General features: G+C 46.1%; 6 non-coding genes across 6 annotated transcripts; all 6 read right to left on the reverse strand.

Annotated features, from left to right (window-relative positions):
• Positions 1 to 1675: 1675 nt before the first annotated feature.
• Positions 1676 to 1757, reverse strand: trnal-uag (transfer RNA leucine (anticodon UAG)). The gene has a single exon. It is a non-coding gene; the product is annotated as a tRNA-Leu (tRNA).
• A 1846-nt stretch (positions 1758 to 3603) lies between these two features.
• Positions 3604 to 3685, reverse strand: trnal-uag (transfer RNA leucine (anticodon UAG)). The gene has a single exon. It is a non-coding gene; the product is annotated as a tRNA-Leu (tRNA).
• Positions 3686 to 5531: 1846 nt separating this feature from the next.
• Positions 5532 to 5613, reverse strand: trnal-uag (transfer RNA leucine (anticodon UAG)). Its single transcript has one exon. It is a non-coding gene; the product is annotated as a tRNA-Leu (tRNA).
• Positions 5614 to 7459: 1846 nt separating this feature from the next.
• trnal-uag (transfer RNA leucine (anticodon UAG)) lies at positions 7460 to 7541 on the reverse strand. The gene has a single exon. It is a non-coding gene; the product is annotated as a tRNA-Leu (tRNA).
• A 1846-nt stretch (positions 7542 to 9387) lies between these two features.
• trnal-uag (transfer RNA leucine (anticodon UAG)) lies at positions 9388 to 9469 on the reverse strand. Its single transcript has one exon. It is a non-coding gene; the product is annotated as a tRNA-Leu (tRNA).
• A 1846-nt stretch (positions 9470 to 11315) lies between these two features.
• On the reverse strand, positions 11316 to 11397 carry trnal-uag (transfer RNA leucine (anticodon UAG)). The gene has a single exon. It is a non-coding gene; the product is annotated as a tRNA-Leu (tRNA).
• Positions 11398 to 12833: the final 1436 nt, after the last annotated feature.

The raw sequence follows: 12833 nt of genomic DNA on the forward strand, positions 1-12833 counted from the left end.
TAGATGCATGTTGGAACAAACTAGTTATAACTTCCATTCAATATTTATTCCTATATCAACATCACTGAAAAAACCGGATTATCTGGTCATGATCATATTGCTGTTTGTGGGATCTTGCTGTGCGCAAATTTGCTGGCGCCTTTTCTACATTATAACAGTGCCTCCACTTTACAAATACTTCATTGGCTGTAAAGCGCTTTGTAGGTCCTGAGCTCGTGAAATGAACGATTGTGCTGCTGCTCAGTTAGTGTGCGGAATTTGGAGCACATTTTTCTCACCTTGCTCTGCCCGTTGTCAGGCTGGCCGAGTGGTATAAGGTGCCAGACTCAAGGACTATAATCTTTGCCTTACCGAAGGTTGCTGTATTCTGGTCCCTTTCTAGGTGCGTGGGTTGGAATCCCACTTCTGACATTACCTTTTTATCCACACAAATGCAGCAAGCTTCAAAAAAGCCTGCTCAACTGGCCTTCAATTTGCAAGTGGCCACCTCGCACACCTCAACGGTATCGCCGTTATCCGACAAACTGAAGGACCCACCACTCACAAACCAACTTTTCTTCCTCTCTAAACTTATCACAACCTCACGCTCTTCTCGGGGATAAGGCTTCAAATCACGCTTCTCCTTTCAACCCTTTGCCACACGAAAAAGCAGCACACTCAGAGCATTACATTGTTACCCTCCCGCGTTGCTGAATTCCACATTGTTTTCTTGTACTGTGGCTTTCAACCCCGGTGGTGTTTCTCAGAACAGGGCAGCAGAGTCAAAGAATGGGACTTCTTCCACACAAAGGCTTCTGAATTGTGCTCTGTTACTCAGAGAATGACTTCCACTGTTACTTCTGACATTAACATTTTGCCAGAGCCAAGCGAATCAGGCACCAACACGTAAAAGTTGCCACAATCGATGCCTTTGTGGACTGAGCCTTTCAGGTGGCAACGCTCAGACTGATGCTTCAGGCCAAGGGCACAATAGCTGCAGAGCACCTTGTTTCCCGTCACAGAGCTGGGAGATCCTGGTGACTTTCTGGGGCGCAGGACTCCAAATAGCACTTGCCACATCAATGTATTGTGTGAATTGAAAAAGCCCGCGAATGAGAGACTGAAATGTCCTGCTTGGAACTACTGTTGGATTGTGCTTTGTTGTTGAAGGGCTTGCGTTTGAACGTCAGCTCTGCTGCTTATGTTTTGTCAGGCTGAGCAAGCAGAATTGTAGGATGTTACCCGCTAGATTGGAAAATGCGAGTTGTTGGGAGATATCTGTGCGTATGAATATTGGTTGAATTGTAGAGATAATGAACTTAATGACTAGCACTGCCTGATAAGACACGCAGTAAGAATGAATGGGAGTTTGTGTGAAGTTGAAACACATTTTTCTGGAGCTGCTGTGCCCAGTTGTCAGGATGGCTGAGTGGAGTAAGGTGCCAGAATCAAGGACTGTTAATCCTTACCTGATCAAAGGTTGGCGAATTCTGGTCCTTTTCTTGGGCCATGGGTTGCACTCCCACCTCTGACATGTCATTTGTACCCACACAAATGCAGCCAGCGTCAAAATGCTTTCAATTTGCAAGTGGCCACGTCAAACACCTCAACGGTATTCAACAAACTCAAGGCACTGCTCACAGAGCGACTTGCTTTCCCCTCACCAAAATTGGCAAATATTACACGCCACAAATTCTGGCAGCGGTGGGATTCGAACCCACGCCTCCGAAGAGATTGGAGCCTAAATCCAGCGCTTTAGACCACTCGGCCACGCTACCACTGAAAGCTGCTCCCGTTTTGAAAGCAATGACGAGTGAGTGAGCTGTGAATTTGCCTTGCGAAAGGTTAGAATAAAGGAAATTAAAGTCGTCGACGGTAAATTCTCGATAACCGATTTTGCAATACACAGGTCGGAGAAACCGAAATGTCCACAGGACACTACCAGTAATTAGATGCATGTTGGAACAAACTAGTTATAACTTCCATTCAATATTTATTCCTATATCAACATCACTGAAAAAACCGGATTATCTGGTCATGATCATATTGCTGTTTGTGGGATCTTGCTGTGCGCAAATTTGCTGTCGCCTTTTCTACATTATAAAAGTGCCTCCACTTTACAAATACTTCATTGGCTGTAAAGCGCTTTGTAGGTCCTGAGCTCGTGAAATGAACGATTGTGCTGCTGCTCAGTTAGTGTGCGGAATTTGGAGCACATTTTTCTCACCTTGCTCTGCCCGTTGTCAGGCTGGCCGAGTGGTATAAGGTGCCAGACTCAAGGACTATAATCTTTGCCTTACCGAAGGTTGCTGTATTCTGGTCCCTTTCTAGGTGCGTGGGTTGGAATCCCACTTCTGACATTACCTTTTTATCCACACAAATGCAGCAAGCTTCAAAAAAGCCTGCTCAACTGGCCTTCAATTTGCAAGTGGCCACCTCGCACACCTCAACGGTATCGCCGTTATCCGACAAACTGAAGGACCCACCACTCACAAACCAACTTTTCTTCCTCTCTAAACTTATCACAACCTCACGCTCTTCTCGGGGATAAGGCTTCAAATCACGCTTCTCCTTTCAACCCTTTGCCACACGAAAAAGCAGCACACTCAGAGCATTACATTGTTACCCTCCCGCGTTGCTGAATTCCACATTGTTTTCTTGTACTGTGGCTTTCAACCCCGGTGGTGTTTCTCAGAACAGGGCAGCAGAGTCAAAGAATGGGACTTCTTCCACACAAAGGCTTCTGAATTGTGCTCTGTTACTCAGAGAATGACTTCCACTGTTACTTCTGACATTAACATTTTGCCAGAGCCAAGCGAATCAGGCACCAACACGTAAAAGTTGCCACAATCGATGCCTTTGTGGACTGAGCCTTTCAGGTGGCAACGCTCAGACTGATGCTTCAGGCCAAGGGCACAATAGCTGCAGAGCACCTTGTTTCCCGTCACAGAGCTGGGAGATCCTGGTGACTTTCTGGGGCGCAGGACTCCAAATAGCACTTGCCACATCAATGTATTGTGTGAATTGAAAAAGCCCGCGAATGAGAGACTGAAATGTCCTGCTTGGAACTACTGTTGGATTGTGCTTTGTTGTTGAAGGGCTTGCGTTTGAACGTCAGCTCTGCTGCTTATGTTTTGTCAGGCTGAGCAAGCAGAATTGTAGGATGTTACCCGCTAGATTGGAAAATGCGAGTTGTTGGGAGATATCTGTGCGTATGAATATTGGTTGAATTGTAGAGATAATGAACTTAATGACTAGCACTGCCTGATAAGACACGCAGTAAGAATGAATGGGAGTTTGTGTGAAGTTGAAACACATTTTTCTGGAGCTGCTGTGCCCAGTTGTCAGGATGGCTGAGTGGAGTAAGGTGCCAGAATCAAGGACTGTTAATCCTTACCTGATCAAAGGTTGGCGAATTATGGTCCTTTTCTTGGGCCATGGGTTGCACTCCCACCTCTGACATGTCATTTTTACCCACACAAATGCAGCCAGCGTCAAAATGCTTTCAATTTGCAAGTGGCCACGTCAAACACCTCAACGGTATTCAACAAACTCAAGGCACTGCTCACAGAGCGACTTGCTTTCCCCTCACCAAAATTGGCAAATATTACACGCCACAAATTCTGGCAGCGGTGGGATTCGAACCCACGCCTCCGAAGAGATTGGAGCCTAAATCCAGCGCTTTAGACCACTCGGCCACGCTACCACTGAAAGCTGCTCCCGTTTTGAAAGCAATGACGAGTGAGTGAGCTGTGAATTTGCCTTGCGAAAGGTTAGAATAAAGGAAATTAAAGTCGTCGACGGTAAATTCTCGATAACCGATTTTGCAATACACAGGTCGGAGGAACCGAAATGTCCACAGGACACTACCAGTAATTAGATGCATGTTGGAACAAACTAGTTATAACTTCCATTCAATATTTATTCCTATATCAACATCACTGAAAAAACCGGATTATCTGGTCATGATCATATTGCTGTTTGTGGGATCTTGCTGTGCGCAAATTTGCTGTCGCCTTTTCTACATTATAAAAGTGCCTCCACTTTACAAATACTTCATTGGCTGTAAAGCGCTTTGTAGGTCCTGAGCTCGTGAAATGAACGATTGTGCTGCTGCTCAGTTAGTGTGCGGAATTTGGAGCACATTTTTCTCACCTTGCTCTGCCCGTTGTCAGGCTGGCCGAGTGGTATAAGGTGCCAGACTCAAGGACTATAATCTTTGCCTTACCGAAGGTTGCTGTATTCTGGTCCCTTTCTAGGTGCGTGGGTTGGAATCCCACTTCTGACATTACCTTTTTATCCACACAAATGCAGCAAGCTTCAAAAAAGCCTGCTCAACTGGCCTTCAATTTGCAAGTGGCCACCTCGCACACCTCAACGGTATCGCCGTTATCCGACAAACTGAAGGACCCACCACTCACAAACCAACTTTTCTTCCTCTCTAAACTTATCACAACCTCACGCTCTTCTCGGGGATAAGGCTTCAAATCACGCTTCTCCTTTCAACCCTTTGCCACACGAAAAAGCAGCACACTCAGAGCATTACATTGTTACCCTCCCGCGTTGCTGAATTCCACATTGTTTTCTTGTACTGTGGCTTTCAACCCCGGTGGTGTTTCTCAGAACAGGGCAGCAGAGTCAAAGAATGGGACTTCTTCCACACAAAGGCTTCTGAATTGTGCTCTGTTACTCAGAGAATGACTTCCACTGTTACTTCTGACATTAACATTTTGCCAGAGCCAAGCGAATCAGGCACCAACACGTAAAAGTTGCCACAATCGATGCCTTTGTGGACTGAGCCTTTCAGGTGGCAACGCTCAGACTGATGCTTCAGGCCAAGGGCACAATAGCTGCAGAGCACCTTGTTTCCCGTCACAGAGCTGGGAGATCCTGGTGACTTTCTGGGGCGCAGGACTCCAAATAGCACTTGCCACATCAATGTATTGTGTGAATTGAAAAAGCCCGCGAATGAGAGACTGAAATGTCCTGCTTGGAACTACTGTTGGATTGTGCTTTGTTGTTGAAGGGCTTGCGTTTGAACGTCAGCTCTGCTGCTTATGTTTTGTCAGGCTGAGCAAGCAGAATTGTAGGATGTTACCCGCTAGATTGGAAAATGCGAGTTGTTGGGAGATATCTGTGCGTATGAATATTGGTTGAATTGTAGAGATAATGAACTTAATGACTAGCACTGCCTGATAAGACACGCAGTAAGAATGAATGGGAGTTTGTGTGAAGTTGAAACACATTTTTCTGGAGCTGCTGTGCCCAGTTGTCAGGATGGCTGAGTGGAGTAAGGTGCCAGAATCAAGGACTGTTAATCCTTACCTGATCAAAGGTTGGCGAATTCTGGTCCTTTTCTTGGGCCATGGGTTGCACTCCCACCTCTGACATGTCATTTTTACCCACACAAATGCAGCCAGCGTCAAAATGCTTTCAATTTGCAAGTGGCCACGTCAAACACCTCAACGGTATTCAACAAACTCAAGGCACTGCTCACAGAGCGACTTGCTTTCCCCTCACCAAAATTGGCAAATATTACACGCCACAAATTCTGGCAGCGGTGGGATTCGAACCCACGCCTCCGAAGAGATTGGAGCCTAAATCCAGCGCTTTAGACCACTCGGCCACGCTACCACTGAAAGCTGCTCCCGTTTTGAAAGCAATGACGAGTGAGTGAGCTGTGAATTTGCCTTGCGAAAGGTTAGAATAAAGGAAATTAAAGTCGTCGACGGTAAATTCTCGATAACCGATTTTGCAATACACAGGTCGGAGGAACCGAAATGTCCACAGGACACTACCAGTAATTAGATGCATGTTGGAACAAACTAGTTATAACTTCCATTCAATATTTATTCCTATATCAACATCACTGAAAAAACCGGATTATCTGGTCATGATCATATTGCTGTTTGTGGGATCTTGCTGTGCGCAAATTTGCTGTCGCCTTTTCTACATTATAAAAGTGCCTCCACTTTACAAATACTTCATTGGCTGTAAAGCGCTTTGTAGGTCCTGAGCTCGTGAAATGAACGATTGTGCTGCTGCTCAGTTAGTGTGCGGAATTTGGAGCACATTTTTCTCACCTTGCTCTGCCCGTTGTCAGGCTGGCCGAGTGGTATAAGGTGCCAGACTCAAGGACTATAATCTTTGCCTTACCGAAGGTTGCTGTATTCTGGTCCCTTTCTAGGTGCGTGGGTTGGAATCCCACTTCTGACATTACCTTTTTATCCACACAAATGCAGCAAGCTTCAAAAAAGCCTGCTCAACTGGCCTTCAATTTGCAAGTGGCCACCTCGCACACCTCAACGGTATCGCCGTTATCCGACAAACTGAAGGACCCACCACTCACAAACCAACTTTTCTTCCTCTCTAAACTTATCACAACCTCACGCTCTTCTCGGGGATAAGGCTTCAAATCACGCTTCTCCTTTCAACCCTTTGCCACACGAAAAAGCAGCACACTCAGAGCATTACATTGTTACCCTCCCGCGTTGCTGAATTCCACATTGTTTTCTTGTACTGTGGCTTTCAACCCCGGTGGTGTTTCTCAGAACAGGGCAGCAGAGTCAAAGAATGGGACTTCTTCCACACAAAGGCTTCTGAATTGTGCTCTGTTACTCAGAGAATGACTTCCACTGTTACTTCTGACATTAACATTTTGCCAGAGCCAAGCGAATCAGGCACCAACACGTAAAAGTTGCCACAATCGATGCCTTTGTGGACTGAGCCTTTCAGGTGGCAACGCTCAGACTGATGCTTCAGGCCAAGGGCACAATAGCTGCAGAGCACCTTGTTTCCCGTCACAGAGCTGGGAGATCCTGGTGACTTTCTGGGGCGCAGGACTCCAAATAGCACTTGCCACATCAATGTATTGTGTGAATTGAAAAAGCCCGCGAATGAGAGACTGAAATGTCCTGCTTGGAACTACTGTTGGATTGTGCTTTGTTGTTGAAGGGCTTGCGTTTGAACGTCAGCTCTGCTGCTTATGTTTTGTCAGGCTGAGCAAGCAGAATTGTAGGATGTTACCCGCTAGATTGGAAAATGCGAGTTGTTGGGAGATATCTGTGCGTATGAATATTGGTTGAATTGTAGAGATAATGAACTTAATGACTAGCACTGCCTGATAAGACACGCAGTAAGAATGAATGGGAGTTTGTGTGAAGTTGAAACACATTTTTCTGGAGCTGCTGTGCCCAGTTGTCAGGATGGCTGAGTGGAGTAAGGTGCCAGAATCAAGGACTGTTAATCCTTACCTGATCAAAGGTTGGCGAATTCTGGTCCTTTTCTTGGGCCATGGGTTGCACTCCCACCTCTGACATGTCATTTTTACCCACACAAATGCAGCCAGCGTCAAAATGCTTTCAATTTGCAAGTGGCCACGTCAAACACCTCAACGGTATTCAACAAACTCAAGGCACTGCTCACAGAGCGACTTGCTTTCCCCTCACCAAAATTGGCAAATATTACACGCCACAAATTCTGGCAGCGGTGGGATTCGAACCCACGCCTCCGAAGAGATTGGAGCCTAAATCCAGCGCTTTAGACCACTCGGCCACGCTACCACTGAAAGCTGCTCCCGTTTTGAAAGCAATGACGAGTGAGTGAGCTGTGAATTTGCCTTGCGAAAGGTTAGAATAAAGGAAATTAAAGTCGTCGACGGTAAATTCTCGATAACCGATTTTGCAATACACAGGTCGGAGGAACCGAAATGTCCACAGGACACTACCAGTAATTAGATGCATGTTGGAACAAACTAGTTATAACTTCCATTCAATATTTATTCCTATATCAACATCACTGAAAAAACCGGATTATCTGGTCATGATCATATTGCTGTTTGTGGGATCTTGCTGTGCGCAAATTTGCTGTCGCCTTTTCTACATTATAAAAGTGCCTCCACTTTACAAATACTTCATTGGCTGTAAAGCGCTTTGTAGGTCCTGAGCTCGTGAAATGAACGATTGTGCTGCTGCTCAGTTAGTGTGCGGAATTTGGAGCACATTTTTCTCACCTTGCTCTGCCCGTTGTCAGGCTGGCCGAGTGGTATAAGGTGCCAGACTCAAGGACTATAATCTTTGCCTTACCGAAGGTTGCTGTATTCTGGTCCCTTTCTAGGTGCGTGGGTTGGAATCCCACTTCTGACATTACCTTTTTATCCACACAAATGCAGCAAGCTTCAAAAAAGCCTGCTCAACTGGCCTTCAATTTGCAAGTGGCCACCTCGCACACCTCAACGGTATCGCCGTTATCCGACAAACTGAAGGACCCACCACTCACAAACCAACTTTTCTTCCTCTCTAAACTTATCACAACCTCACGCTCTTCTCGGGGATAAGGCTTCAAATCACGCTTCTCCTTTCAACCCTTTGCCACACGAAAAAGCAGCACACTCAGAGCATTACATTGTTACCCTCCCGCGTTGCTGAATTCCACATTGTTTTCTTGTACTGTGGCTTTCAACCCCGGTGGTGTTTCTCAGAACAGGGCAGCAGAGTCAAAGAATGGGACTTCTTCCACACAAAGGCTTCTGAATTGTGCTCTGTTACTCAGAGAATGACTTCCACTGTTACTTCTGACATTAACATTTTGCCAGAGCCAAGCGAATCAGGCACCAACACGTAAAAGTTGCCACAATCGATGCCTTTGTGGACTGAGCCTTTCAGGTGGCAACGCTCAGACTGATGCTTCAGGCCAAGGGCACAATAGCTGCAGAGCACCTTGTTTCCCGTCACAGAGCTGGGAGATCCTGGTGACTTTCTGGGGCGCAGGACTCCAAATAGCACTTGCCACATCAATGTATTGTGTGAATTGAAAAAGCCCGCGAATGAGAGACTGAAATGTCCTGCTTGGAACTACTGTTGGATTGTGCTTTGTTGTTGAAGGGCTTGCGTTTGAACGTCAGCTCTGCTGCTTATGTTTTGTCAGGCTGAGCAAGCAGAATTGTAGGATGTTACCCGCTAGATTGGAAAATGCGAGTTGTTGGGAGATATCTGTGCGTATGAATATTGGTTGAATTGTAGAGATAATGAACTTAATGACTAGCACTGCCTGATAAGACACGCAGTAAGAATGAATGGGAGTTTGTGTGAAGTTGAAACACATTTTTCTGGAGCTGCTGTGCCCAGTTGTCAGGATGGCTGAGTGGAGTAAGGTGCCAGAATCAAGGACTGTTAATCCTTACCTGATCAAAGGTTGGCGAATTCTGGTCCTTTTCTTGGGCCATGGGTTGCACTCCCACCTCTGACATGTCATTTTTACCCACACAAATGCAGCCAGCGTCAAAATGCTTTCAATTTGCAAGTGGCCACGTCAAACACCTCAACGGTATTCAACAAACTCAAGGCACTGCTCACAGAGCGACTTGCTTTCCCCTCACCAAAATTGGCAAATATTACACGCCACAAATTCTGGCAGCGGTGGGATTCGAACCCACGCCTCCGAAGAGATTGGAGCCTAAATCCAGCGCTTTAGACCACTCGGCCACGCTACCACTGAAAGCTGCTCCCGTTTTGAAAGCAATGACGAGTGAGTGAGCTGTGAATTTGCCTTGCGAAAGGTTAGAATAAAGGAAATTAAAGTCGTCGACGGTAAATTCTCGATAACCGATTTTGCAATACACAGGTCGGAGGAACCGAAATGTCCACAGGACACTACCAGTAATTAGATGCATGTTGGAACAAACTAGTTATAACTTCCATTCAATATTTATTCCTATATCAACATCACTGAAAAAACCGGATTATCTGGTCATGATCATATTGCTGTTTGTGGGATCTTGCTGTGCGCAAATTTGCTGTCGCCTTTTCTACATTATAAAAGTGCCTCCACTTTACAAATACTTCATTGGCTGTAAAGCGCTTTGTAGGTCCTGAGCTCGTGAAATGAACGATTGTGCTGCTGCTCAGTTAGTGTGCGGAATTTGGAGCACATTTTTCTCACCTTGCTCTGCCCGTTGTCAGGCTGGCCGAGTGGTATAAGGTGCCAGACTCAAGGACTATAATCTTTGCCTTACCGAAGGTTGCTGTATTCTGGTCCCTTTCTAGGTGCGTGGGTTGGAATCCCACTTCTGACATTACCTTTTTATCCACACAAATGCAGCAAGCTTCAAAAAAGCCTGCTCAACTGGCCTTCAATTTGCAAGTGGCCACCTCGCACACCTCAACGGTATCGCCGTTATCCGACAAACTGAAGGACCCACCACTCACAAACCAACTTTTCTTCCTCTCTAAACTTATCACAACCTCACGCTCTTCTCGGGGATAAGGCTTCAAATCACGCTTCTCCTTTCAACCCTTTGCCACACGAAAAAGCAGCACACTCAGAGCATTACATTGTTACCCTCCCGCGTTGCTGAATTCCACATTGTTTTCTTGTACTGTGGCTTTCAACCCCGGTGGTGTTTCTCAGAACAGGGCAGCAGAGTCAAAGAATGGGACTTCTTCCACACAAAGGCTTCTGAATTGTGCTCTGTTACTCAGAGAATGACTTCCACTGTTACTTCTGACATTAACATTTTGCCAGAGCCAAGCGAATCAGGCACCAACACGTAAAAGTTGCCACAATCGATGCCTTTGTGGACTGAGCCTTTCAGGTGGCAACGCTCAGACTGATGCTTCAGGCCAAGGGCACAATAGCTGCAGAGCACCTTGTTTCCCGTCACAGAGCTGGGAGATCCTGGTGACTTTCTGGGGCGCAGGACTCCAAATAGCACTTGCCACATCAATGTATTGTGTGAATTGAAAAAGCCCGCGAATGAGAGACTGAAATGTCCTGCTTGGAACTACTGTTGGATTGTGCTTTGTTGTTGAAGGGCTTGCGTTTGAACGTCAGCTCTGCTGCTTATGTTTTGTCAGGCTGAGCAAGCAGAATTGTAGGATGTTACCCGCTAGATTGGAAAATGCGAGTTGTTGGGAGATATCTGTGCGTATGAATATTGGTTGAATTGTAGAGATAATGAACTTAATGACTAGCACTGCCTGATAAGACACGCAGTAAGAATGAATGGGAGTTTGTGTGAAGTTGAAACACATTTTTCTGGAGCTGCTGTGCCCAGTTGTCAGGATGGCTGAGTGGAGTAAGGTGCCAGAATCAAGGACTGTTAATCCTTACCTGATCAAAGGTTGGCGAATTCTGGTCCTTTTCTTGGGCCATGGGTTGCACTCCCACCTCTGACATGTCATTTTTACCCACACAAATGCAGCCAGCGTCAAAATGCTTTCAATTTGCAAGTGGCCACGTCAAACACCTCAACGGTATTCAACAAACTCAAGGCACTGCTCACAGAGCGACTTGCTTTCCCCTCACCAAAATTGGCAAATATTACACGCCACAAATTCTGGCAGCGGTGGGATTCGAACCCACGCCTCCGAAGAGATTGGAGCCTAAATCCAGCGCCTTAGACCACTCGGCCACGCTACCACTGAAAGCTGCTCCCGTTTTGAAAGCAATGACGAGTGAGTGAGCTGTGAATTTGCCTTGCGAAAGGTTAGAATAAAGGAAATTAAAGTCGTCGACGGTAAATTCTCGATAACCGATTTTGCAATACACAGGTCGGAGGAACCGAAATGTCCACAGGACACTACCAGTAATTAGATGCATGTTGGAACAAACTAGTTATAACTTCCATTCAATATTTATTCCTATATCAACATCACTGAAAAAACCGGATTATCTGGTCATGATCATATTGCTGTTTGTGGGATCTTGCTGTGCGCAAATTTGCTGTCGCCTTTTCTACATTATAACAGTGCCTCCACTTTACAAATACTTCATTGGCTGTAAAGCGCTTTGTAGGTCCTGAGCTCGTGAAATGAACGATTGTGCTGCTGCTCAGTTAGTGTGCGGAATTTGGAGCACATTTTTCTCACCTTGCTCTGCCCGTTGTCAGGCTGGCCGAGTGGTATAAGGTGCCAGACTCAAGGACTATAATCTTTGCCTTACCGAAGGTTGCTGTATTCTGGTCCCTTTCTAGGTGCGTGGGTTGGAATCCCACTTCTGACATTACCTTTTTATCCACACAAATGCAGCAAGCTTCAAAAAAGCCTGCTCAACTGGCCTTCAATTTGCAAGTGGCCACCTCGCACACCTCAACGGTATCGCCGTTATCCGACAAACTGAAGGACCCACCACTCACAAACCAACTTTTCTTCCTCTCTAAACTTATCACAACCTCACGCTCTTCTCGGGGATAAGGCTTCAAATCACGCTTCTCCTTTCAACCCTTTGCCACACGAAAAAGCAGCACACTCAGAGCATTACATTGTTACCCTCCCGCGTTGCTGAATTCCACATTGTTTTCTTGTACTGTGGCTTTCAACCCCGGTGGTGTTTCTCAGAACAGGGCAGCAGAGTCAAAGAATGGGACTTCTTCCACACAAAGGCTTCTGAATTGTGCTCTGTTACTCAGAGAATGACTTCCACTGTTACTTCTGACATTAACATTTTGCCAGAGCCAAGCGAATCAGGCACCAACACGTAAAAGTTGCCACAATCGATGCCTTTGTGGACTGAGCCTTTCAGGTGGCAACGCTCAGACTGATGCTTCAGGCCAAGGGCACAATAGCTGCAGAGCACCTTGTTTCCCGTCACAGAGCTGGGAGATCCTGGTGACTTTCTGGGGCGCAGGACTCCAAATAGCACTTGCCACATCAATGTATTGTGTGAATTGAAAAAGCCCGCGAATGAGAGACTGAAATGTCCTGCTTGGAACTACTGTTGGATTGTGCTTTGTTGTTGAAGGGCTTGCGTTTGAACGTCAGCTCTGCTGCTTATGTTTTGTCAGGCTGAGCAAGCAGAATTGTAGGATGTTACCCGCTAGATTGGAAAATGCGAGTTGTTGGGAGATATCTGTGCGT

The sequence above is a fragment of the Pristiophorus japonicus genome, chromosome 8 (assembly GCF_044704955.1).
Source record: "Pristiophorus japonicus isolate sPriJap1 chromosome 8, sPriJap1.hap1, whole genome shotgun sequence".
NCBI classification, from domain to species: domain Eukaryota; kingdom Metazoa; phylum Chordata; class Chondrichthyes; family Pristiophoridae; genus Pristiophorus; species Pristiophorus japonicus.